Below are 18,128 nucleotides of genomic sequence, written 5' to 3'. Positions count from 1 at the left end.
AATAAAACTGCACTAATAAAATGACTGCAAACTAAAAAGTATATTCTATCTGTCAAATTGATATTATGGATTTTGACAGACAGCGTACATTAAAGTTCATATATAAAAAACTATCAGCTGTGCTCTCTCACTCATCTCCATAAATTCGGCTTTCTCAAAATTTTGTTGTTGTATTTCTGTGTGGATTTTAAAAAAGTTGCGTACAGATCTTACTTCGACAAATGCTGATCAGCAACTGAGTTGATTTTGTTTTGCAAGTTGAGAGATAATCAACTAACACATGCTCAAATAAGAAAATACACAATTAAGCTTATAGTGTAGGTAAGTCAACGCAACGTCAGCAGAAATTTCTTGCCCTATCTCGCGTGATAGGGAATCGCGATTTTGGGCAACATTGGTCTAGAATAAAAAAGTATTCATATAAAATAAAATATATTCAGTCTTACTTATTTACTCTATTTACGGGAATTACATAATTTTTTATGTTGCCTTTTAAGTTCTCCTATTTTTTGTGTCTTAGTTTGATTGACATCATATGGAGTTTAGGGGTCCATTCATGTTTTTGAGCATATTCGGCAGAAATCTAATCAATTATATAAAACATCAAAATTATAGTAAACATTAATACGTTTAGCTTCACATTATAACCTGTTAACGCTTTCCGAGCTTCACCATTCAATGTGCCGTATTTGTTGTTTCTCATCTCATTCCCTTGTGTCTTTGAAGGTTGCCCGGAAAAGGTACATGTTAAAATGGCAATAAGAATACATTAATTTATATTTGCTATGTTTAATAGGTATTTTTATATATGTATTATACTTACATCTTTTTCATAGTTTTTCATATATCGATCTGGAGTTCCTTTCAGGAGAATTTATAACTTCGATGTTTGTTGCATTAATTTCCTTTATTATTATGGTTTCAATTGCAGGATTCGACACAACAGGTTGATCTTCAGATTCTCCACTTTGTTGTGATTCGGTTACTATTTCTGCTGTTATCCTTGCCAATTTGTCTTGAAAGTTTTTTGATTCAAGACGTAAGTTTTCTTCAGTATTGTTCTAAATAATTATTACCACTTTTTATTTTATTTATGAATATTTATGAAATTAAATTATATATGTACTTACTTTTTCCTTCATATCAATAGGCTGTGTCGAATTTTCTTTCTTACGAATTTTATTAGTTTGTTTTTTTTTTTGCAAAAATTATTGCCTCCTTTGTTTTTTACAGAAAATTTAAAAGAAACACATTTTACAAAATTGATTTATATATTTAATTAAATATACTTAGCAGTTTTTAGTATTGTGTTACTATTTGTTTTAAATATTGCGTAGAATGTGTTTGTTTTTATCGTTAGCGGCGTTGCTAATATTATTTTACGAACGCGATTTTTAGCAGCGGGTAAATTGATGTATTCTAATGAAATTAAATTGCAAATATCCAATGATAGTAAAGTTGATTTTTACCTAACTTTGTATATTTTTATACGTGCAAGTATAATAAAATCTTGAAAAGTATAAAATAGAAAATTCATTTCAACATTTTTATTTTTTAATAGCAGGTAATCAACTAAGTTTTTGCCTACCTTTTTTAAGAGAATTTTGTTGTTCATAAATAAAATTCGAAAAAACAGGTAAAAAGTAAATTTATATTTTCCAATTAAAAATAGAGATTGTGTAAAATGGGAAAACCAAAAAATATTAAAAAAACAAATTTTGGTGCATTTGTTGTTACATTTTATTATTTTTCATCAGAATTTGCATAATAGGTTCGCGAGGACTTCACTATGAAACTAAAAAAGCTACAAAAATTATTAATGCATGTTGTGCTCTGCATAATATGTGTCTTTTTTATAAGTTCTCAGATGATTCAACAATTGCTTTGGATGAATATGTCGGGGAAGATTTAGCTAATCACGAGGAAAACATGGAACAGGAAAATAGAGCTGCAACTATAAGAAACAACATTGCAATTAATTTATAAAAAATATTAATCTCATTTTGTTAAAAAATAACTTAATTTTTATTATTAAAAACATTTTCTATAGTTTTTGATAAATTCATTGTATTATTTTCAATGTTTTTTTTTTTAAGGAATTCAATACTTTTTCCATTGCGTCTGCAATTCTAATTGCAGCTTCAGCAGCAATTGCAGAACGTTTAGCTGATTCAGCCTGCGCTTCAGCAGCATCAGCACATCTTTTAACGGCACTGACCTTATCTATGGCCGTAGCAGAAATATGTTCTGAAGCTTTTAATTGGCTACGAATTAGCTTTTTCTTTTAATTCTTCGGGTGTTTGTCCATGGCTGTTTTGGCTGCTAAGAATCTGTTGGTCGGTTGAATCTATTTGTTGTTTTTGATTTGATTTCATACATGGAGTCATACATCTTCATATATGGAGCTCCATACATGTTCGGATCCGGAAATTGGCGATATATGAACATATATGAACATATATATAAATAATTATAAATTTTAATATTTAAAAGTTACATAAAATCTTAAGATATTTGCAGGTAACATAAGTTTTGACTTATAAATAGAAATAAATTATTTAATTAACATTAATAAATATTTAAATTTATATTAAAAAACTATACTCTATGTAAACACGTACATACTTATTTATATGTTGTGTAAATAATAAATAAGAGAAAATATAAAATTAAATCTTAGCACATATGTATGTATTTCTGGTAATTCAGTTTTAAATTAATAAGAATATATATACAATTTTAAATTGATTTCATATATATTTGTATGCATAATATAATAAAATAATGATGATAAATATATGTATAATAAAATAAAATAACAAGACATGATTCAAACCAAATTGATTAAATATTTTAAGTCTAGAACAGTGCTGCCCATACACATACTGTTACACATTAATTTGTATTGGTAAGGCAGCAGAGAACAAAATGTAACCCAAAATAAAACTGCACTAATAAAATGACTGCAAACTAAAAAGTATATTCTATCTGTCAAATTGATATTATGGATTTTGACAGACAGCGTACATTAAAGTTCATATATAAAAAACTATCAGCTGTGCTCTCTCACTCATCTCCATAAATTCGGCTTTCTCAAAATTTTGTTGTTGTATTTCTGTGTGGATTTTAAAAAAGTTGCGTACAGATCTTACTTCGACAAATGCTGATCAGCAACTGAGTTGATTTTGTTTTGCAAGTTGAGAGATAATCAACTAACACATGCTCAAATAAGAAAATACACAATTAAGCTTATAGTGTAGGTAAGTCAACGCAACGTCAGCAGAAATTTCTTGCCCTATCTCGCGTGATAGGGAATCGCGATTTTGGGCAACATTGGTCTAGAATAAAAAGTATTCATATAAAATAAAATATATTCAGTCTTACTTATTTACTCTATTTACGGGAATTACATAATTTTTTATGTTGCCTTTTAAGTTCTCCTATTTTTTGTGTCTTAGTTTGATTGACATCATATGGAGTTTAGGGGTCCATTCATGTTTTTGAGCATATTCGGCAGAAATCTAATCAATTATATAAAACATCAAAATTATAGTAAACATTAATACGTTTAGCTTCACATTATAACCTGTTAACGCTTTCCGAGCTTCACCATTCAATGTGCCGTATTTGTTGTTTCTCATCTCATTCCCTTGTGTCTTTGAAGGTTGCCCGGAAAAGGTACATGTTAAAATGGCATCTATTTATTGTAAGAAACAAATAACAAAGTCTTCAGGCCAAATGGGATGCCTTGAATGTCGACCCTAATACGCTATCATACACTATTCCTTTTATTTCCTTTAATAGCACTATCTGAAAACACAAATTCAATAAGAATACAGTAATTTATATTTGCTATGTTTAATAGGTATTTTTATATATGTATTATACTTACATCTTTTTCATAGTTTTTCATATATCGATCTGGAGTTCCTTTCAGGAGAATTTATAACTTCGATGTTTGTTGCATTAATTTCCTTTATTATTATGGTTTCAATTGCAGGATTCGACACAACAGGTTGATCTTCAGATTCTCCACTTTGTTGTGATTCGGTTACTATTTCTGCTGTTATCCTTGCCAATTTGTCTTGAAAGTTTTTTGATTCAAGACGTAAGTTTTCTTCAGTATTGTTCTAAATAATTATTACCACTTTTTATTTTATTTATGAATATTTATGAAATTAAATTATATATGTACTTACTTTTTCCTTCATATCAATAGGCTGTGTCGAATTTTCTTTCTTACGAATTTTATTAGTTTGTTTTTTTTTTTTGCAAAAATTATTGCCTCCTTTGTTTTTTACAGAAAATTTAAAAGAAACACATTTTACAAAATTAATTTATATATTTAATTAAATATACTTAGCAGTTTTTAGTATTGTGTTACTATTTGTTTTAAATATTGCGTAGAATGTGTTTGTTTTTATCGTTAGCGGCGTTGCTAATATTATTTTACGTACGCGATTTTTAGCAGCGGGTAAATTGATGTATTCTAATAAATTGTCATTAATATACTGAATGAATATGAATGAAAATTAAATTGCAAATATCCAATGATAGTAAAGTTGATTTTTACCTAACTTTGTATATTTTTATACGTGCAAGTATAATAAAATCTTGAAAAGTATAAAATAGAAAATTCATTTCAACATTTTTATTTTTTAATAGCAGGTAATCAACTAAGTTTTTGCCTACCTTTTTTAAGAGAATTTTGTTGTTCATAAATAAAATTCGAAAAAAACAGGTAAAAAGTAAATTTATATTTTCCAATTAAAAATAGAGATTGTGTAAAATGGGAAAACCTAAAAATATTAAAAAAAACAAATTTTGGTGCATTTGTTGTTACATTTTATTATTTTTCATCAGAATTTGCATAATAGGTTCGCGAGGACTTCACTATGAAACTAAAAAAGCTACAAAAATTATTAATGCATGTTGTGCTCTGCATAATATGTGTCTTTTTTATAAGTTCGGGGGAAGATTTAGCTAATCACGAGGAAAACATGGAACAGGAAAATAGAGCTGCAACTATAAGAAACAACATTGCAATTAATTTATAAAAAATATTAATCTCATTTTGTTAAAAAATAACTTAATTTTTATTATTAAAAACATTTTCTATAGTTTTTAATAAATTCATTGTATTATTTTCAATGTTTTTTTTTTAAGGAATTCAATACTTTTTCCATTGCGTCTGCAATTCTAATTGCAGCTTCAGCAGCAATTGCAGAACGTTTAGCTGATTCAGCCTGCGCTTCAGCAGCATCAGCACATCTTTTAACGGCACTGACCTTATCTATGGCCGTAGCAGAAATATGTTCTGAAGCTTTTAATTGGCTACGAATTAGCTTTTTCTTTTAATTCTTCGGGTGTTTGTCCATGGCTGTTTTGGCTGCTAAGAATCTGTTGGTCGGTTGAATCTATTTGTTGTTTTTCCTTAATAGGTGATTTCGCAATTCTGCTGCTTTTAGGTGGTGATTCTATTAGAACTTCAAACAATTTGTCTATTCTCTGATTATTATACCCTCCACCACCATCAGTGGTGATAGAGGGTATATATAACTTTGTCATTCCGTGTGTAACACCAAGAAATATTCATCTGAGACCCAACAAAGTATATATATTCTGGGTCCTTATCAAATTCTGAGTCGATTTAGCTATGTCCGTCTGTCTGTGTAAAACACGCTCACGATAAAACGAAGCAATAGAGCTTAACCAAATTCACCCAAAATGTTCTTCATTTTCCTAAGTTGTTTGGTATTGCAAATGGGCAAAATCGGTTCACACCGGGAAAAGTTATGAATCAAAATTTAAAACAACCTCGGAAAAAAATAAGCATTTTTTACACGTTCTGATGTAGTGCAAGGTAATTCCATGGAAATCACCATACATTCGTTTCTGCACAAGATCTTGATCCCTGCTGAAAATTGCCAGAATCGGTCCACAATTTCATATACCTCCCATACAAAAGTATATATTCCCGGAAAATGGGTTTTTTGTTAATAACTTCCGCCACAATGTCGATATCTTCACAAAATTTTACAAATTAAAATCCTATGTCAATAGAATTCTTTAAGAGGAAAAATTTTATGGATCGGTCCATAATTGGACATAGCTCCCATACAAGGTCCCCTCCCGAAAATCACTTAAACGCGCATAACTCATTACTAAATTAAGATAACCATATAAAATTTGGTACAAATATTACTCATATGCACAGAAATATTGTTGTGAAATTTTTTTCCGATCGGTCCATAATTGGTCATAGCACCCATACAAAGTCCCCTCCCGAAAATCACTTAAACGCGCTTAACTCATAACTAAATTAAGATATCCATATAAAATTTGGTACAAATATTACTCATATGCACAGAAATTTTGTTGTGAAATTTTTTTCCGATCGGTCCATAATTGGTCATAGCTCCCATACAAGGTCCCCTCTCGAAAACCACTTAAACGCGCATAACACATTACTAAATTAAGATATCCATATAAGGTTTGGTACAAGTATTACTCATATGTACAGAAATATTACTGTGAAATTTTTTTTCGATCGGTCCATAATTGGTCATTGCTCCCATACAAGGTCCCCTCCCGAAAATCACTTAAACGCGCATAACTCATTATTAAATTAAGATATCAATATAAAATTTGGCACAAGTATTACTCATATGCACAGAAATATTACTGTGAAATTTTTTTTCGATCGGTCCATAATTGGTCATAGCTCCCATACAAGGTCCCCTCCCGAAAATCACTTAAACGCGCATAACTCATTACGTAATTAAGATACCCATATGGTACAAATATTACTCATATGTACAGAAATATTACAGATAATTTTTTTTCCGATCGGTCCATAACTGGTCATAGCTCCCATACAAGGTCCCCTCACGAAAATCACTTAAACGCACATAACTCATTACTAAATTAAGATATCCATATAAAGTTTGGCAAAAATATTGCTCATATACAGAGAAATATTACTGTGAAATTGTTTTTCTATCGATCCATAATTGATCATAGCTCCCATACAAGGTCCCTTTCAGAAAAACACTTAAAGGCACATGACTCATTACTAAATAATGATATAAATAAATACTATTTTTGTTCATAAATACTATTTTGTAATGCAAAAAGCACTTAATGCTATTTCAAAAATTTTTCACGATCGGTCTATATTTGGTCATATCTCTCATACTAGGTCCTGCCCCTAAAAGCGCTTTAACCGTATTTAACTATTTGCATTATCAATTTGTGTAGAACAAAATTATATATATATGTATGTATTTTTAAAATCCTTAAATCTTTCACACACATGCAAATACGAGATATCGCTAAAGCATATCTTAGTGCGCTATAAAAATTTAAATGAAAGTGGCGTTTCTAATGTTCAATAAATCTTGGAATTGTAGTAGATTTAAGCTGTTTAAATCTTGGGATTTTTCTATTTAAGACATGAGAAAACTTATTTCTACAAATATTTTATTAATTAGAAATGTATTAATACAAAAGTTGCTGGTGGAGGGTATTTAAGATTCGGCTCAGCCGAATATAGCACTCTAACTTGTTTTAAATATAAAGATAAACATCTTTATGTCTGTGTACATTTCCAGAGGGTACTGCAGCTGAAGACAAAAATAGTATTCTGTCAACTGATTCTTCTAACGGTGTTAAACTATTATATCGGAAAAATCCGCCACCAGTTTCTCTTAGACTTTTCTGGTTTTCAGAAAATTTTTTCTTCGTCCATAAAAATGATAAAAACTATACTAGTTTTCTATCTTTTTCCATTCGGTAATAGTTCTTGTAGGAGGCCCAAGAGAATTTAATTTTTTCTTCGTCCGAGATTTTAAATCCGCCCAAGACTGCAATTGTAATTTATTACATAAAAATGATAAAAACTATACTAGTTTTCTACCTTTTTCCATTCGGTAATAGTTCTTGTAGGAGGCCCAAGAGAATTTAATTTTTGTGTTAAATTGTGCCATTGTTCATCCGTTGAGAGCTTTCTACTTCCAAACATAGGCTTTCCTCTAGCAAATTCGGGATTTTCCTCCATATACTCAACCAGCGACTGAAACTGCTGCGTTGTGGACTTCTTTAAGCTTCGTATTAATTACAGTAATATTAGTACTTAAATGGGTATATGTAAATGTTAATTATTAATTGATTCTTACCATTTGGAATCCATTGTTTAATTTATTTTTTTTAATATTCTTTAAATTATATTGAGCAGAAAACAAAAATACAAGTGACTAATTTTGACTTTTTGTTCGTATAGGTGACTGTAATTTCGAAATCAAGGAACGTTATCGTTCGACTACCATTCGAATCGAAACGATAAAATTTTTCTACATAGAGGGACCAAAATGAGATTTCTTTCGATTAGGGTTCGAAAGAATTTACAACTTCGAGATCGTGGAACAGGCTATTAAATTTATTTTTTATGATAAAAAAGTTAAAAAAGGATAGGGGCTTTTTATAGGGGCTAGGGTCAAATGAGACCCTATAATTATAAAGTTCATCAGGGTCATCAAGGCTAGTATAGAACTTGGTTTTACAGCTTTTTGTCGAGATACGAGTATATTAAACATAATTATGAACTTAAAAGCCGAATTTGGCGGGTTCACTTGTATGGGGCCTAGGTGAAATAATGGACCGATGTTAACTATTTTCAATAGGCTTCGTCTCTGGGGCAATAGAATACTTTCAAACGTTTTAGATTTTCGTCTATTTAAGCTTTAGGTTAACAGCAATTTCAACTCTGAATTCTGAAGATTTTCTAACATTAATGTTATGTTTGTAATTTCAATATAGAAATCACTATATATTAAATATTCATTCTTTTGAGTTTGTATACACAATTTTAAACACTTTTAAGAGTTCAGTAACGAAAGCCCAAATTTCATTGGATACTTCAATTTTACAGCTTCTATGAATTCTCTTAATAATAAGAATCTCTCTAACATAAGATATGTTGAATTCCACCTTGTAATGTTATCTAATATCGGCATTTTGTAGTCCGAATTTTTTAACAAATTTATATCTGTCCAAAAGAAGCGATGAAATTCCAAATGAACATATTTTATAAGAATTTTAATATCATTGTAAAATTTTATAAGGATCGGTCCATAATTGACCCTATCCCCCATATAAGGTCCCCTTCAGAAAATTACTTTAACGCTCAAACCTGACTAAAAGAAGCACCTATAGCGATGAAATTCGACATGAATATATTTTATAGGATCCTAAATCGCTTTGTAAAATTTTATAAGGATCGGTTCATAATTGACCCTACTCCTCATATAAGGTGCCCTTCAGAAAATGGCTTTAACGCTCATTACTAGCCTATCGTTCTACAAAATTTCACGAGGATTGGTCCATAATTGTCCAAACCTACAACACCAACACGTACATACTTATTTATATGTTGTGTAAATAATAAATAAGAGAAAATATAAAATTAAATCTTAGCACATATGTATGTATTTCTGGTAATTCAGTTTTAAATTAATGAGAATATATATACAATTTTAAATTGATTTCATATATATTTGTATGCATAATATAATAAAATAATGATGATAAATATATGTATAATAAAATAAAATAACAAGACATGATTCAAACCAAATTGATTAAATATTTTAAGTCTAGAATAAAAAAGTGTTCATATAAAATAAAATATATTCAGTCTTACTTATTTACTCTATTTACGGGAATTACATAATTTTTTATGTTGCCTTTTAAGTTCTCCTATTTTTTGTGTCTTAGTTTGATTAACATCATATGGAGTTTAGGGGTCCATTCATGTTTTTGAGCATATTCTGCAGAAATCTAATCAATTATATAAAACATCAAAATTATAGTAAACATTAATACGTTTAGCTTCACATTCTAACCTGTTAACGCTTTCCGAGCTTCACCATTCAATGTGCCGTATTTGTTGTTTCTCATCTCATTCCCTTGTGTCTTTGAAGGTTGCCCGGAAAAGGTACATGTTAAAATGGCATCTATTTATTGTAAGAAACAAATAACAAAGTCTTCAGGCCAAATGGGATGCCTTGAATGTCGACCCTAATACGCTATCATACACTATTCCTTTTATTTCCTTTAATAGCACTAACTGAAAACACAAATTCAATAAGAATACAGTAATTTATATTTGCTATGTTTAATAGGTATTTTTATACCCTCCACCACCATCAGTGGTGATAGAGGGTATATATAACTTTGTCATTCCGTGTGTAACACCAAGAAATATTCATCTGAGACCCAACAAAGTATATATATTCTGGGTCCTTATGAAATTCTGAGTCGATTTAGCTATGTCCGTCTGTCCGTCCGTCCGTCCGTCTGTCTGTCTGTCTGTGTAAAACACGCTCACGTTAAACGAAGCAATATAATTTAACTAAATTCACCCAAAATATTCATTATTATCCGGTACAGTTTGGTATTGAAAATGAGCAAAATCGGTTCACATCGGGAAAAGTTATGAATCAAAATTTAAAACAACCTCGAAAAAAATAAGCATTTTTTACACATTCTAATGTAATTTTCTCCAAAACTATGCAAGATAATTCCATGAAAATCACCATACATTCGTTTCTGCACAAGATCTTGATCCGTGCAGAAAATTGCCAGAATCGGTCCACAATTTCATATACCTCCCATACAAAAGTACATGTTCCCGGAAAATGGGTTTTTCGTTAATAACTTCCATCACAATGTCGATATCTTCACAAAATTTTACAAATTAAAATCTTATGTCAATAGAATTCTTTCGGAGAAAAATTTTCTGGATCGGTCCATAATTGGACATAGCTCCCATACAAGGTCCCCTCCCGAAAATCACTTAAACGCGCATAACTCATTACTAAATTAAGATATCCATATAAAATTTGGTATAAATATTGCCCATATGCATAGAAATATTACTGTGAAAATGTTTTCCGATCGGTTCAAAATTGGTCATAGCTCCCATACAAGGTCCCCTCCCGAAAATCACTTAAACGCGCATAACTCATTACTAAATTAAGATATCCATACAAAATTTGGTATAAGTATTGTCCATATGCATAGAAATATTACTGTGAAAGCTTTTTCCGATCGGTCCATAATTGGTCATAGCTCCCATACAAGGTCCCCTCCCGAAAATCACATAAACGCGCATAACTCATTACTAAATTAAGATATCCATATAAAATTTGGTATAAGTATTGCCCATATGCACAGAAATATTACTGTGAAAGTTTTTTCCGATCGGTCCATAATTGGTCATAGCTCCCATACAAGGTCCCCTCCCGAAAATCACTTAAACGCGCATAACTCATTACTAAATTAAGATATCCATATAAAATTTGGTATAAGTATTGCCCATATGCATAGAAATATTACTGTGAAAATTTTTTCCGATCGGTTCAAAATTGGTCATAGCTCCCATACAAGGTCCCCTCCCGAAAATCACTTAAACGCGCATAACTCATTACTAAATTAAGATATCCATACAAAATTTGGTATAAGTATTGTCCATATGCATAGAAATATTACTGTGAAAGCTTTTTCCGATCGGTCCATAATTGGTCATAGCTCCCATACAAGGTCCCCTCCCGAAAATCACATAAACGCGCATAACTCATTACTAAATTAAGATATCCATATAAAATTTGGTATAAGTATTGCCCATATGCACAGAAATATTACTGTGAAAGTTTTTTCCGATCGGTCCATAATTGGTCATAGCTCCCATACAAGGTCCCCTCCCGAAAATCACTTAAACGCGCATAAGTCATTACTTAATTAAGATATCCATATAAAATTTGGTATAAAAGTTGCCCACATGCATAGAAATATTACTGTGAAAATTTTTTTGGATCGGTTCAAAATTGGTCATAGCTCCCATACAAGGTCCCCTCCCGAAAATCACATAAACGCGCATAACTCATTACTAAATTAAGATATCCATATAAAATTTGGCATAAGTATTGCCCATATGCACAGAAATATTACTGTGAAAGTTTTTTCCGATCGGTCCATAATTGGTCATAGCTCCCATACAGGGTCCCCTCCCGAAAATCACTTAAACGCACATAATTCATTACCAAATATTGATATCATACATTTAGCAAAATTATTGCTCTTATATACATAAATTACACTATAAAATTGTTTTACGATCGGTCCATATTTGGTCATTGCTCTCATACTAGGTCCCCTCCAGAAAATCACTTAAATGCACAATATTCATTACCAAATAAAGCTATTGATACAAAATTTGCCACAAATATTAGTTTTGTATACAAAAATTCTATTTCAAGATTTCTCACGATCGGCTCATAACATGGGTGCGGTCGGTCCCATACAAGGTTCCCTTCCGAAAATCACTTAAACACACATTACTTATTACTAAATTACGATATAGATATAAAATTTTACTGAAATATAGCTTTTATGTACAGAAATTTAGCTTAAAGAATTTTTTACGATCGGACTATAATTGGTCATATCTAGGTCCTGCCCCTGAAAGCACTTTAACCGTATTTAACTAGTTGCATTATCAATTTGTGTAGATTATATATATGTATTTTGAAAATCCTTTAATTTCACACAAATATCGCTAAGCGCTATAAAAATATAAAGAAAATTGCGTTTGTAATGTTCAATAAATCATGGAATTGTAATAGATTTAAGCTGTTTAAATCCTGGGATTTTTCTATTTAAGACATGAGAAAACTTATTTCTACAAATATTTGATCAATTAGAAAAGTATTAATATAAAAGTAGCTGGTGGAGGGTATTTAAGATTCGGCTCAGCCGAATTTAGCACTCTAACTTGTTATATATGTATTATACTTACATCTTTTTCATAGTTTTTCATTTATCGATCTGGAGTTCCTTTCAGGAGAATTTATAACTTCGATGTTTGTTGCATTAATTTCCTGTATTATTATGGTTTCAATTGCATGATTCGACACAACAGGTTGATCTTCAGATTCTCCACTTTGTTGTGATTCGGTTACTTTTTCTGCTGTTATCCTTGCCAATTTGTCTTGAAAGTTTTTTGATTTAAGACGTAAGTTTTCTTCAGTATTGTTCTAAATAATTATTACCACTTTTTATTTTATTTATGAATATTTATGAAATTAAATTATATATGTACTTACTTTTTCCTTCATATCAATAGGCTGTGTCGAATTTTCTTTCTTACGAATTTTATTAGTTTGTTTTTTTTTTGCAAAAATTATTGCCTCCTTTGTTTTTTACAGAAAATTTAAAAGAAACACATTTTACAAAATTAATTTATATATTTAATTATATATACTTAGCAGTTTTTAGTATTGTGTTACTATTTGTTTAAATATTGCGTAGAATGTGTTTGTTTTTTATCGTTAGCGGCGTTGCTAATATTATTTTACGTACGCGATTTTTAGCAGCGGGTAAATTGATGTATTCTAATGAATTGTCATTAATATACTGAATGAATATGAATGAAAATTAAATTGCAAATATCCAATGATAGTAAAGTTGATTTTTACCTAACTTTGTATATTTTTATACGTGCAAGTATAATAAAATTATGAAAAGTATAAAATAGAAAATTCATTTCAACATTTTTATTTTTTAATAGCAGGTAGTAGTTTTCGCGATTTTTATACCCTCCACCACCATCAGTGGTGATAGAGGGTATATATAACTTTGTCATTCCGTGTGTAACACCAATAAATATTCATCTGAGACCCAACAAAGTATATATATTCTTGGACCTTATGAAATTCTGAGTCGATTTAGCTATGTCCGTCTGTCCGTCCGTCTGTCTGTCTGTCTGTCTGTCTGTATAAAACATTCTCACGTTAACACGAAGCAACAAAAATTAACGAAATTCACCCAAAATATTTATTATTGTCCTAGGCAGTTTGGTATTGAAAATGAGCAAAATCGGTTCTCACCGGGAAAAGTTATGAATCAAAATTTGAAACAACCTCGAAAAAAATAAGCATTTTTTACACATTCTGGTGTAATTTTCTCGAAAACTATGAAAGATAATTCCATAAACATCAGCATACATTCGTTTCTACACAAGAGCTTGACTCCTGCTTAAAATTGCCAGAATCGGTCCACAATTTCATATACCTCCCATACAAAAGTACATATTCCCGGAAAATGGGGTTTTTGTTAATAACTTCCGTCACAATGTCGAAATCTTTACAAAATTTTACAAATAAAAATCTTATATCAATAGAATTCATTCAGAGAAAAAATTTTCTTGATCGGTCCATAATTGGACATAGCTCCCATACAAGGTCCCCTCCCGAAAATAACTTAAACGCAAATAATTCATTTCTAAATCAAGTTATCTATATAAAATTTGGTATAAGTATTGCCCTCACATACAGAAGTATTACTGTGAATTTTTTTTTTCCATCGGTCCATAATTGGTCATAGCTCCCATACAAGGTCTCCTCCCGAAAATCAATTAAACGCGCATAACTCATTACTTACATAAGACATCCATATAAAATTTGGTACAAGTATTACTCATCTGCACAGAAATATTATTGTGAAAATTTTTTCCGATCGGTCCATTATTGGTTATAGCTCCCATACAAATCACTTAAACGCGCATTACTCATTACAAAATTAAGATACCCATATAAAATTTGGTACATGTATTACTCTCACATACAGAAATTTTACTGAGAATTTCTTTTCTGATCGGTCCATAATTGGTCATAGCTCCCATAACGGTCCCCTCCCGAAAATCACTTAAACGCACATAACTCATTAACAAATTAAGATATCTATATAAAATTTGGTACAAGTATTGTTCATATGCACAAAAATATTACTGTAAAATTTTTTTCCGATCGGTTCATAATTCGTCATAGCTCCCACTCAAGGTCCCCTCCCGAAAATCACTTAACCGCACATAACTCATTACTAAATTAAGATATCCACATAAAATTTGGTACAGGTATTGCTCACATATACAGAAATATTACTGTGGAATTTTTTCCTATCGGTCCATAATTGGTCATAGCTTCCATACAAGGTCCCCTCCCGAAAATCACTTAAACGCACGTCACTCATTACTAAATTAAAATATCCATATATAGTTCGGTACAAGTATTGCTCTCACATACAGAAATATTACTGTGAAATGTTTTTCCGATCGATCCATAATTGGTCATAGCTCCCATACAAGGTCCTCTTTCGAAAATCTCTTAAATGCACATTACTCATTACCAAATAAAGCTATTGATACAAAAATTCTATTTCAAGATTTTTGCTCGATCGGTTCATAACACACATTACTTATTACTAAATTACGATATAGATACAAAATTTTACTGAAATATAGCTTTCATGTCCAGAAGTTTTGCTTAAAGAATTTTTTACGATCGGTCTATAATTGGTCATATCTCCCATACTAGGTCCTGCCCCTAAAACCGTATTTAACTAGTTGCATTATCAATTTGTGTAGAAAAAAATATATATATGTATTTTGAAAATCCTTAAATCTTTCACACACATGCATACATGCAAATTAATAAAAATCGCCAAGCGTTGGTAATGTTCAATAAATCTTGGAATTGTAATAGATTTGAGCTGTTTGAATCTAGGGATTTTTCTATTTAAGATATGAGAAAACTTATTTCTACAAATATTTGATCAATTAGAAAAGTATTAATATAAAAGTAGCTGGTGGAGGGTATTTAAGATTCGGCTCAGCCGAATATAACACTCTAACTTGTTATACATACATATAGTTAATCAACTAAGTTTTTGCCTACCTTTTTTAAGAGAATTTTGTTGTTCATAAATAAAATTCGAAAAAACAGGTAAAAAGTAAATTTATATTTTCCAATTAAAAATAGAGATTGTGTAAAATGGGAAAACCAAAAAATATTAAAAAAACAAATTTTGGTGCATTTGTTGTTACATTTTATTATTTTTCATCAGAATTTGCATAATAGGTTCGCGAGGACTTCACTACGAAACTAAAAAAGCTACAAAAATTATTAATGCATGTTGTGCTCTGCATAATATGTGTCTTTTTTATAAGTTCTCAGATGATTCAACAATTGCTATGGATGAATATATCGGGGAAGATTTAGCTAATCACGAGGAAAACATGGAAGAGGAAAATAGAGCTGCAACTATAAGAAACAACATTGCAATTAATTTATAAAAAATATTAATCTCATTTTGTTAAAAAATAACTTAATTTTTATTATTAAAAACATTTTCTATAGTTTTTAATAAATTCATTGTATTATTTTCAATGTTTTTTTTTTTAAGGAATTCAATACTTTTTCCATTGCGTCTGCAATTCTAATTGCAGCTTCAGCAGCAATTGCAGAACGTTTAGCTGATTCAGCCTGCGCTTCAGCATCATCAGCACATCTTTTAACGGCACTGACCTTATCTATGGCCGTAGCAGAAATTTGTTCTGAAGCTTTTAATTGGCTACGAATTAGCTTTTTCTTTTAATTCTTCGGGTGTTTGTCCATGGCTGTTTTGGCTGCTAAGAATCTGTTGGTCGGTTGAATCTATTTGTTGTTCTTCCTTAATAGGTGATTTCGCAATTCTGCTGCTTTTAGGTGGTGATTCTATTAGAACTTCAAACAATTTGTCTATTCTCTGATTATTTTGTTTATCTTTATGTCTGTGTACATTTCCAGAGGGTACTGCAGCTGAAGACAAAAATAGTATTCTGTCAACTAATTCTTCTAACGGTGTTAAACTATTATATCGGAAAAATCCGCCACCAGTTTCTCTTAGACTTTTCTGGTTTTCAGAAAATTTTTTCTTCGTCCATAAAAATGATAAAAACTATACTAGTTTTCTATCTTTTTCCATTCGGTAATAGTTCTTGTAGGAGGCCCAAGAGAATTTCATTTTTTCTTCGTCCGAGATTTTAAACCCGCCCAAGACTGCAATTGGAATTTATTACATAAAAATGATAAAAACTATACTAGTTTTCTACCTTTTTCCAGTCGGTAATAGTTCTTGTAGGAGGCCCAAGAGAATTTAATTTTTGTGTTAAATTGTGCCATTGTTCATCCGTTGAGAGCTTTCTACTTCCAAACATAGGCTTTCCTCTAGCAAATTCGGGATTTTCCTCCATATACTCAACCAGCGACTGAAATTGTTGCGTTGTGGACTTCTTTAAGCTTCGTATTAATTACAGTAATATTAGTACTTAAATGAGCATATGTAAATGTTAATTATTAATTGATTCTTACCATTTGGAATCCATTGTTTAATTTATTTTTTTAATATTTTTATAATTATATTGAGCAGAAAACAAAAATACAAGTGACTAATTTTGACTTTTTGTTCGTATAGGTGACTGTAATTTCGAAATCAAGGAACGTTATCGTTCGACTACCATTCGAATCGAAGCGATAAAATTTTTCTACATAGAGGGACCACAATGAGATTAGGGTTCGAAAGAATTTACAACTTCGAGATCGTGGAACAGGCTATTAAATTTATTTTTTATGATAAAAAAGTTAAAAAAGGATGGGGGCTTTTTATAGGGGCTAGGGTCAAATGAGACCCTATAATTATAAAGTTCATCAGGGTCATCAAGGCTAGTATAGAACTTGGTTTTGCAGCTTTTTGTCGAGATACGAGTATATTAAACATAATTATGAACTTAAAAGCCGAATTTGGCGGGTTCACTTGTATGGGGCCTAGGTGAAATAATGGACCGATGTTAACTATTTTCAATAGGCTTCGTCTCTGGGGCAATAGAATACTTTCAAACGTTTTAGATTTTCGTATATTTATGCTTTCGGTTAACAGCAATTTCAACTCTGAATTCTGAAGATTTTCTAACATTAATGTTATGTTTGTAATTTCAATATAGAAATCACTATATATTAAATATTCATTCTTTTGAGTTTGTATACACAATTTTAAACACTTTTAAGAATTCAGTAACGAAAGCCCAAATTTCATTGGATACTTCAATTTTACAGCTTCTATGAATTCTCTTAATAATAAGAATCTCTCTAACATAAGATATGTTGAATTCCACCTTGTTATGTTATCTAATATCGGCATTTTGTAGTCCGAATTTTTCAACAAATTTATATATGTTTGTGTTCTAATATTTTTTT

General features: G+C 30.5%; 1 long non-coding RNA gene across 1 annotated transcript; it reads right to left on the bottom strand.

Annotated features, from left to right (window-relative positions):
• Nucleotides 1-3,400: 3,400 nt before the first annotated feature.
• On the bottom strand, nucleotides 3,401-4,133 carry LOC119605191. The gene is made up of 3 exons (XR_005231569.1): nucleotides 3,893-4,133; nucleotides 3,587-3,810; nucleotides 3,401-3,521 (listed from the first exon to the last, which is right to left on the bottom strand). It is a non-coding gene; the product is annotated as an uncharacterized LOC119605191 (long non-coding RNA).
• Between the last annotated feature and the right edge of the window lie 13,995 nt (nucleotides 4,134-18,128).

Source organism: Lucilia sericata, unplaced genomic scaffold, assembly GCF_015586225.1.
Source record: "Lucilia sericata isolate MDLA Ls3-8-SP2 unplaced genomic scaffold, ASM1558622v1 Contig000462F_arrow, whole genome shotgun sequence".
Taxonomy (NCBI): Eukaryota; Metazoa; Arthropoda; class Insecta; order Diptera; family Calliphoridae; genus Lucilia; species Lucilia sericata.
Note: the sequence above shows the minus strand (reverse complement) of the source record. Positions and strands in the feature narration are given on the sequence as shown.